Here is a 9271-nt window from a genome sequence, read left to right as displayed (position 1 = left end):
AAAAGAGGTACAGTACTATGCAGAAGCCATCAGCAGCTGAGCTGATGATTTGTTTGTCAATCTGGGTGCTCACAAATACAGGTTATTTAGAAGAGACAAGGAATAAACCAGGGAAGGCCCCCTAACAAAACAGCTCCTCTACTGGCAAGCTGCATTGCCTTATATTCCACCATTATGGCAGTATTTGCTTAGTTGAAGCATTGTCCTTAGGAAGATTTTAAATGCAAATTTTCCTAGGAAAAGTTAACATATTGACTGGTTACCAGTCATTTATACTATATTTCGAGTTAGTCTACTCACAGATGCCTCAGATAGTGCTCTTAAACAAGGAAATTAAATGGTAATTTCAATAGGGGAAAAAGAAGATTTGGGAGACTGAGGCCCTGAGAGGCAAATCTGGGTAGTGTGTTGCAGTGGAATGCAAGAGGGCAAAGGAGGTACAATTTCCAAACTTGTGAGATGAACACTAAATAAAGGAGTAGTAGAGACTGCTGAAGCAAGCTCACTCATGCTTTTTCTCAAGGTCTAAAAGGGGAAAGAATTAGAACTTGTGCACCTTTGCCTAATCCAAGTTCCTGTTTGCACTGATTCTTTGTCTTTTCCTCTAGGTAGCAGAGTTTGCTTGATATGGCTCCAAGTAATAGAAAAACAAAGCTAATTTAACATTCTTGATTAGTTCTCCTCATTTATCATCATTTATCCCAGACAAGTAGCCATCTGCAGGGCTCTCTTAATTGTACTATTTTTTAAATCAAAAGTCCTTCAAAGTGGGTTGGAAGGCTTTTGTCCAATATAAATTACCTATTTTAAGAAAGAAGTACTTGAGGTCCAGAAATGATCTTCTTAAGACCATAGACCTGGGAAATGTTCTAGAACCCTCACTGGTATAACATGCTGCCTCAACTTCCCCAGGGTGATCAGTGATCAGGGTGGAGAGCAGAAACAAGGCAGTGAGGTTCAGCAAACACCAGATGGACAACTCACTACTCAGATGGACCCTAACAACCTCTGTTCCCAAAGTCTGTACATTTGTGAGCCTTTAAGCCAGCCAGCTCATCCATGTCCCAGCTAGCACTGATCAGGGAACATAAACTGCCCAGGGTGTCTGTGCCGTCCCACTCCATCCCACCCTTGCTCGGAATCCCTGTGCTCCCCAGTTCTAGAGGATTCTAGCCTTACTGGTCTTCCCTTTCATTTCTGGCCCTACTCTCATGCATTGTACTTGACCCCTAAATTTAGATCCCAAATGTGTTCCTCAAAACCCTTGAATGATTGTAACAGGTTGGATTTACTTGCCACCAAATATTCTGATTCTCCTTTCTGAGAGCATTATAGAAGCCTTCCTTGTTGAACTCCAGAATAGCTAAGGCTCACATGGCCAATAAAAAGTGAGAAGTGCCACTAGGAACCACAGCATGATTTACCATCCTTTTCCCCAGGTCTCAATGACAGGGAATACTTCAGGAAGAGACTGGCCCATCAGCGTGGACTGAGCACAGAGATGTGGAATGCAGTTGCAGCTGGTCTGTGCTGGAAACAGGAGTGAGAAATAAACATTTGTTGCTATAAACATTGAGATTTAGGAGTTATCATAGCATAACTGATTCACACATCCTTGAATTCCTACCACATACAGCAACTTCAGACACACAGATTGCCAGGTTTGATGCCAGCCCCAACACACCTGAATCTTCAGAGAGGAAGGATGGGGCCATCAGCCAGGGAGAAGCTTTGTAATTTTTGATGATTTCAGCACCTGGGTAGTGGTATGTCATGTTCTAAGACCCTTGATTTCATCTTTCTGAGTTAAAACCTTTAATAAAATCTCATCTCAGAATCGGTAATCCTACGTGATACTGGGGTCACCTTTGAGTAAACTAAGCATTATCATATGTGAAGCTGGGCTGGACTCTCACTACATGGATCTCTTTTAGACCCTATAAAAGGAAATCAACCACTTGGCCTTACCCAGGCCATCCATCTACTCATTTAGTAAATTACCATACTCGATCCAATACTACAAAACTGAATTTCCAAAAACCCAGCTGTAATCATTAGCGATGTTACTTTTCTATGTCAAATTTTCTTCATGTGTGGATTTTCACTTCTTCTTTTTATTGCCTTCTCAACCCTGGAAATAAGGTTGCAAGGTTGGAAGAGTGCTGCTCTAGAGTCTGACAAGGTAGGTTTAATTATGCCACATTCCCCCATTGTCATCGTGGGCATGTTTTTAACCCTCTTGGGGTTTCCCCTCCTCATCTGCAAGTCTGGGATGACTACTCAGAGACTGCCAGTTGCTGTGGGGCGTGCCTGGCAGAGAGTAAGTAGGCATTCCAAAACTGCTGGCTGCTCACTATATCATATATTCCAAGCCCCAGATTTCTTCCTTATTGATAACAGATAAATTCCAGGGAGATCTATTTTCAGGCGTCACTGCCCTCATTAAGCTAATGTGTTAAAATTGTGTACATGTGTGTTTTTCCTCCTTCTCCTACCCTAGTGCTCCAGGATGAACGTGGTATCTTGAGGGTGGAGATTGTGATATACTCCCATTTACCACTTAAGTAGCTACCAAATGGCCTGGAGTGTAATAAATGTTATACACACACATACACACACACACACAAACACACACACATATGGATATATATATATATACAAATGAGTGGACTCAAAATGGTGAGTCTTAGCAAGTAATTTACCACTCTTGATCTTTTCCACTTTTTTTTTTTTTTTTTGAGACAGAATCTCACTCTTTGCCCCCAGGCTGGAGTGCAGTGGTGCAATCTCGGCTTACTGCAACCTTCACCTCCTGAGTTTAAGTGATTCTCATGCTTTAGCCTCCTGAGTAACTGGGATTATAGGCATGTGCCACCATACCTGGTTAGTTTTTGTATTTTCAGCACAGATGGGGTTTCACCATGTTGGCCAGGCTGGTATGGAACTCCTGACATCAAGTGATCTGCCCGTCTTGGCCTCCCAAAGTGCTGGGATGACAGGTGTGAACCACCGCACCTAGCCGTCATTCTACTTCTTTCACTTAAGCTCTTCTCCTGTTTGTACATCCTCGTGGCAAGCATCACATGAAGGGAACAGGAATGTGTATATGTGTGTGCATGGGTGTGCATGTGTATGTGTGTGTGTGTGTACACAGCACCCTGAAGTCTTCAGAAGAAGAGTATTATGTCAAACAAAACATGTTTTTAAAATGTATTTTGTTGAAATGAAATTGAAGAGGAGAGAACCTGCACCTCCGTGGCTAGTTATCATTCGTCCCTTTTTAACTCTGTCATGCCCTGAGGGGTTCAGCACTGAACAGACCCATTCTGCTGTGCAGGCTGATTTTTATTGTGTTCAGCATGTACACAATTTATTAGCAGGAGTTATAGCCACCTAGCGATTTAAATTATACATGAAATCTAATAAAAATTTTAAAAGGTAACCAACATCCCTGCCTGTGTTGAGTTTTGGAAAGTGTGAATAATAACAAGCGTTTGGGTTTATTCTCAAACAGATCCGGGGTCTTTACCTTACCTGGTCTCCTCCACACTTTCTTCCAAAGCTTGAGATTGGCTCCAGAGGTGCCTAGGGGATCTCATTCCAGAACTTGGCAAAAAAAAAAAAAATCTTTATTACTATCAGTCAAGCTCTCATTTTGAAGTGCTTAAAATATAGGGTAATTCTCTCCCAAAAGCACTTTCAGTAAATATAACGAAGTGCCAGTGCTTTGCAAATTGTGTTCTGTGTGGTCACCTCACTCAAAGTCCCTGAGATGGAGGGGTTAAAATGCTGACTTCTGGGTTCTGCCTCACAGGGGTTAGATTAGAATTTCAGGGAGAATGTTTAGGAATCAATGTTGTTAATAGACTCCCTAGGTAAATCTTCTATATAGTAGATTTTGAGAATCACTGGTATATTTGTTAAGAACATGGGTTCTAGAATCAGGTGGAGCCAAGTTTGAATTCTTACTAGCAGATTACTTAACTTCGCTAGACCTCAACACCCAGGCATCTGAAAAATTACTTTGTAATGTGTTGGAAAGAAAAAGTGAAATGTGATTATGCATGTAAAGCAGGGTTTCTCAAACTCCGTGTGCATAGAAATCACCTGGGGATCTTGTTAAAATGCACATTCGGATGCAGTGGATGTGAGTTGGGGCCTGAGAGTCTTCTTATAGCAAGCTCCCTAGTAAAGCCAATGCTGCTGGTCCTCTGCCCACACTTTGAGTAATTAGCAGGCCTTCAGTAAGTTTTTAATAATTACTAGCTATTCCACTATTCAGCTTGGTGAGGATGGAAAGAGAGAGTACAGTGATTTTTATAAAACCTTCATAATCATTATAATCACATGTTGTGCTTTGAAAAATGCAAATGCCAAGCCAGACATGAGGGCACATCTGAGGTGGGAGGATCACTTAAACCCAGAAGCTCAAGACCAGGCTGGGCAACATAGCAAGACCCCATCTCTTAAAAAATTTTAAATTAAAAAAATGCAGATGCCTGGACGCCTGTCTCGGAAGATGATCATTTGGTATCTTCACAGTGCAGCCCAGGAACCTATGTTTTTAAAGTGCTGCAAGTGACCCAGGATGGTGAACCAATAGATCTAAATAATAAGTATCTTGGGTAAAACTTATTTTGTAGCCACTGAGAGAGTGTCCAAATGTCCCCCCGGCACAAACTCTTATTCACCATGATGCCAGTCTAAAACACTATTTGAGTCATGGCCATCCAAAGAGGAAATAAAAAATTTTGGCCTCAGACCCCAGGCTGCTCTGGAGCCTCTAGCAATTCTGGGGGCCAGTCTCCATTGTCCTTCTATCCTTTACTGTGCAAAGAAAGAACAGAGTATAAGAGATAAGCCTAATGCGAGATCCAGCTCCATCACTTATTAGCTGTGGGATCTTGGGCATGAATTTAACTTCCTATTCCTCAGGTACCTCATCTATAAAATGGGAATAATATTGAACTCACCTGCCTCATAAACACATTGTGAGAGCAAAATGAATATCCTATAACCTTGCTGCTCAAAGTGTGGTCTGTGGACCATCAGTATCCACATTGCCTGAGAGCTTGCTTGATATGCCAAATGTCAGATCCACTGAATATGAATCTGCATTTTAATAAGCCACCCTCCCCACAATGATTCCAATGCAAAGTTTGCAAAACACTGCTTTATGGTATTAAAAAATATGAGGAAAGGTCATAAGATAAACTAGCCCTTGCTCTTTAAGGTCTCAGAGTCTCATTAAAAAGAAGCAAGCTTTATATTGCATGTGAAAAATTAGAGAGGGCTACAGAGCCCACAAAACCAAGTGCTAAACAGTGTCCATACTTTTCCAGAAAACAGAGCAATTTAACAATAGTAGCAACCACATTATTTGATCATCTTCCTAGGTCTGATTATAATCATCAGTGCTCTCCAAATGTTCTCACAATCAAGAAACAAATAAAGAATGATAATATGTACACATTGAAGTGGAATTAAAGGATGTCATTGTTCAAAACCAGAGTCAATTGTTTTGGGCACAGCTTCTGAACTTCCTGGCAAACCGCCTGGGCATCGGTGACAATGCAGATTCTGAGATAAGGGCTGAGATTCTGCATTTCTAACAAACTCCCAGAAGATGTCCATGCTGCTAGTCCACAAATAGTACTTTGAGGAGTAAGAGTTGGGGATTCAGGCCACCCAGGGCCCATACCAGCAGCCATATTTACCAGGAATAAATATGTCAGTATACCTTAACGCATCTGTGGGACAATGGATGGAAAGCACTATCCTAACTCATCCCATTTATACTGGGACCAGAAAGTGTTGTTTCTGCACCTGAGGACATCTTTAGTGCCTGATACACACGGAGATGAGGGAGAGACAGCTGCCTTAGTGGTGCTTATGTATAGCACCACTTAGTGGTGATATGTGTCAGCCAATACTGCTAAGGAAAGAAGGGAAATAGCTGTTGGATATATGGCTCTGCAGCCTGAGAAGCCTGTCAGTGTAAACTTTTCTGTTTTTCCAGAGCTGTGTAGTCTTGTTCATTTATGTGTCTCTCCTTGGAGCAGAACCTTGTGAATGCACACTTTCCAGGAGCTACACAATGTTTTCCCTCCAGCACCTGCTTTACACATAGACATTTAACAACTGTGTCAGCTCACCCTTCCCTGAACACCCCAAGTAATTGGCTTCATGTCACTCTGCCTTGGTGTAGCATCCTTACTCCCCAGATTCATGGGACTATATGTTTTATGGGGCAGGTAATGCTGTACTACTTCCTTCTACCTGGACTCATGATATAAAACTTTGTCAAGACATTTATCTCCAAGGAAACAATATGCTTAATAAACATTACCAAGAAAGCCTGAGCAGGCTCCATATTTAAATATTCATTCCCATAACTATGTTCTTTCTGAAGAAATCAAAAACTACAAGGGAAAAATGAATAATAATTTTACATTAAAAATTTACCTTCTTTTTGGCAAAAACACCAAAAATAAGATAAATGACAAATGCTAAACTGAAAAAAAAACGACAATTTAAGCAAAGATTTAATACAGAAAGAACAAGTTAGTACGAGAAATAATTGCAATAGGAAAGTGGACAAAGAATATAATCTAAGAATTCAAGCAAATGATATATATACAAATGGTCAAGAAATATATATAAAAAAACATTCAAATAATCCCAAAATGTAAATTAAAAGAAAATATTTGCCTATCAGATTACAAAAGATGAAAAAGTATTGACAAAGTTGACAGGTTTTGTCAATACTTTTTCATCTTTAGTAATCTGATAGGCAAATATTTTGGGTTGGGCCAATGGTACTCTGTTGATAGGAACATAAATGGTCGAATGTGTCAAATATGTCTTTAATATTCATACCCTTGGTGTCAGTAATCTCACTCTTAAAAATCTATCCTAAAAACATAATTACACTAGAAGATGAATATTCATTATTTCATCCAACAAACATTTATTGAGCTCTTACATGTGCAAGGCATTGGATTAGGAGTTAGGGATATTCTTTACTGGGCCAAGAATAAAATAAGCAAATGTCTCTGCCTCCAAGAAGCATTCATTATAGTCAAGGGAGACAAATGACAAAAAGTGTGTGTGTGGTGGGGGGGTGTATGTGTGGGTGGGTGCGTAGGTAGTGCTGGTGGTGCTGGTGGTGGGAATGGTCAGGGAGAGAGAAGATGGAATATGCTGCTCCTACATATTAGGGTGATTAGGAAAGGCCTCTCTGATGTGGACACATTTGAGAAGAGACTTGAAGGAACCAGGGAAACAAGGCATAGAGATACCCATGAAGAGGTGATTCCAAGTGAGGGAAGAGCAGGTGCAGAGGTGGGAGCATGTTGGTGTGTAGAAGGATCAGCAAGGAGGCCGCTGAGGCTGGAGCAGAGTGAGGGAGGGTGGAAACTGAAGCAGGGTGGATGGGGCTGAGGGACCGTGCTGTGAGATCATGCAGGCCATTGTCACCCATAGTAAGACCAGTGAGGGTTTACTTTCAATGAGGCAGGCAGAACTTGAGAGTCGAGCAGAGCAGTGATGAGCTATGACTTGAATTTGTAAAGACTCTCTGGCTTCTTAGTAAGCAGTAAAGCCACTTGGAAAGCCATGATAATCCAGATAAGATACAGTGGGGGAGAAGACACTGGCAGTGGCTGAAAGTGTTTGAGTTCATTGCCAGGCATGGTGGCCCACACCTGTAATCCCAGCACTTTGGGAGGCTGAGGCGGGTGGATCACAACATCAAGTGATCGAGACCATCCTGGCCCACATGGTGAAACAGCATCTCTACTAAAAATACAAAATTTAGCTGGGTGTGGTGGTGCACGCCTGTAGTCCTAGCTACTTGGGAGGCTGAGGCAGGAGAATCGCTTGAACCCAGGAGGTGGAGGTTGCAGTGAGCCGAGATTGTGCCACTGCACTCCAGCTTGGTGACAGAGCAAGACTCCGTTTCAAAAAGAAAAAATGGTTGAGTCCTAGATACGTTTTGAAGATACAGCCATCAGGATTTCCTCATGATACCGATGTGAGTTGTGAAAGAAAGGAGTCAAGGATGATTCTGAGATTTGCAACTGGTTAGTATTATATGTATTGAGATCGGGCCGCCCAAGAAAGAGAATTTGGGTGAGGTAGACTCAGAAAAATCAAAAGCTTTCAACTTGTCAAGTTTGAGAAGTGTCTTAGACATCTAAGTAGAGCTGTTAAGCAAGCAATTGGGTTATGAATCTGGAGTTCAGGGAAAGGTCTAGGCTGGAGATATATATGTGGGAGTAGAGGGCTGGGATTTGGTCCTGAGTCCAGAAGAGATCACCTAAGGAACGAATGTAGTTAAGAAAGAGAAAAGTTCTGAGAATGGAACCCCAGATAGTCCAAGATTTGGAGGTCAGGAAGATGAGAAGAAACAATCAAAAGGAAGTGAAGAGCAGTAGCCAATAAAATTGGAGAGCCTCCTAGAGAGTGCTGTCCTGGAAGGCAAATGAAGAATTCCAACAAGTAATGATCAACGTGTCAAGTGCTGTTCCCAGGTCAAGGAAGATAAAGTTGGAGGACAGACCAAGGGATTGACAACATGGTGGTCATGGTGACCTTGGCAAGAACTATACATGGTGTAATGTGGACAAAACCTGATGGAGTGGGTTCAGGAGAAGCAAGAAAAGATGATGCACAGCTGGCCAGAATCAACAGCTATTTCAAGCGTTCCTGGGGTCTAAGTAAACAAGAAAACAGGCTGGAGTTGGAGGTGGAGTGAAATCAAAAGGGTTTTGTTTTTGTTTTGTGGTCTGTTTGTTTGTTTTTTTTTTTTTAGACATCGTCTCATTCTCTGGCCCAGGCTGGAGTACAGTGACTTGACCTCGGCTCACTGCAAGTCCAGCTCCTGGGTTCAAGTGATTCTCCTGCCTCAGCCTCCCGAGTAGCTGGAATTATAGGTGCCCCCCACCACACCCGGCTGATTTTTGTGTTTTTTTTTAGTAGAGACGGGATTTTACCATGTTGGTCAGGTTGGTCTCAACTCCTGGCCTCAAGTGATGTGCTCACCTCAGCCCCCCAGGCATGAGCCACTGTGCCTGGCCCAAAGAAAAATTTTCTTAAAAAGATGGGGGCTATTGCCAGATATAGGTGAAGGGGAGGAAGGCAGCAAATCACGCTGCCATGTGTGTACCTATGCAACAATCTTGCATGTTCTGCACATGTACCCCAAAACCTAAAATGCAATTAAAGAAAAAAAAAAGAAAGCAGAAACGTTCACGTTTCAGCCAGGAAA

The sequence above is a fragment of the Cebus imitator genome, unplaced genomic scaffold (assembly GCF_001604975.1).
Source record: "Cebus imitator isolate Cc_AM_T3 unplaced genomic scaffold, Cebus_imitator-1.0 Scaffold241, whole genome shotgun sequence".
Lineage (NCBI taxonomy): Eukaryota > Metazoa > Chordata > Mammalia > Primates > Cebidae > Cebus > Cebus imitator.
This window is presented reverse-complemented; position numbering follows the sequence as displayed.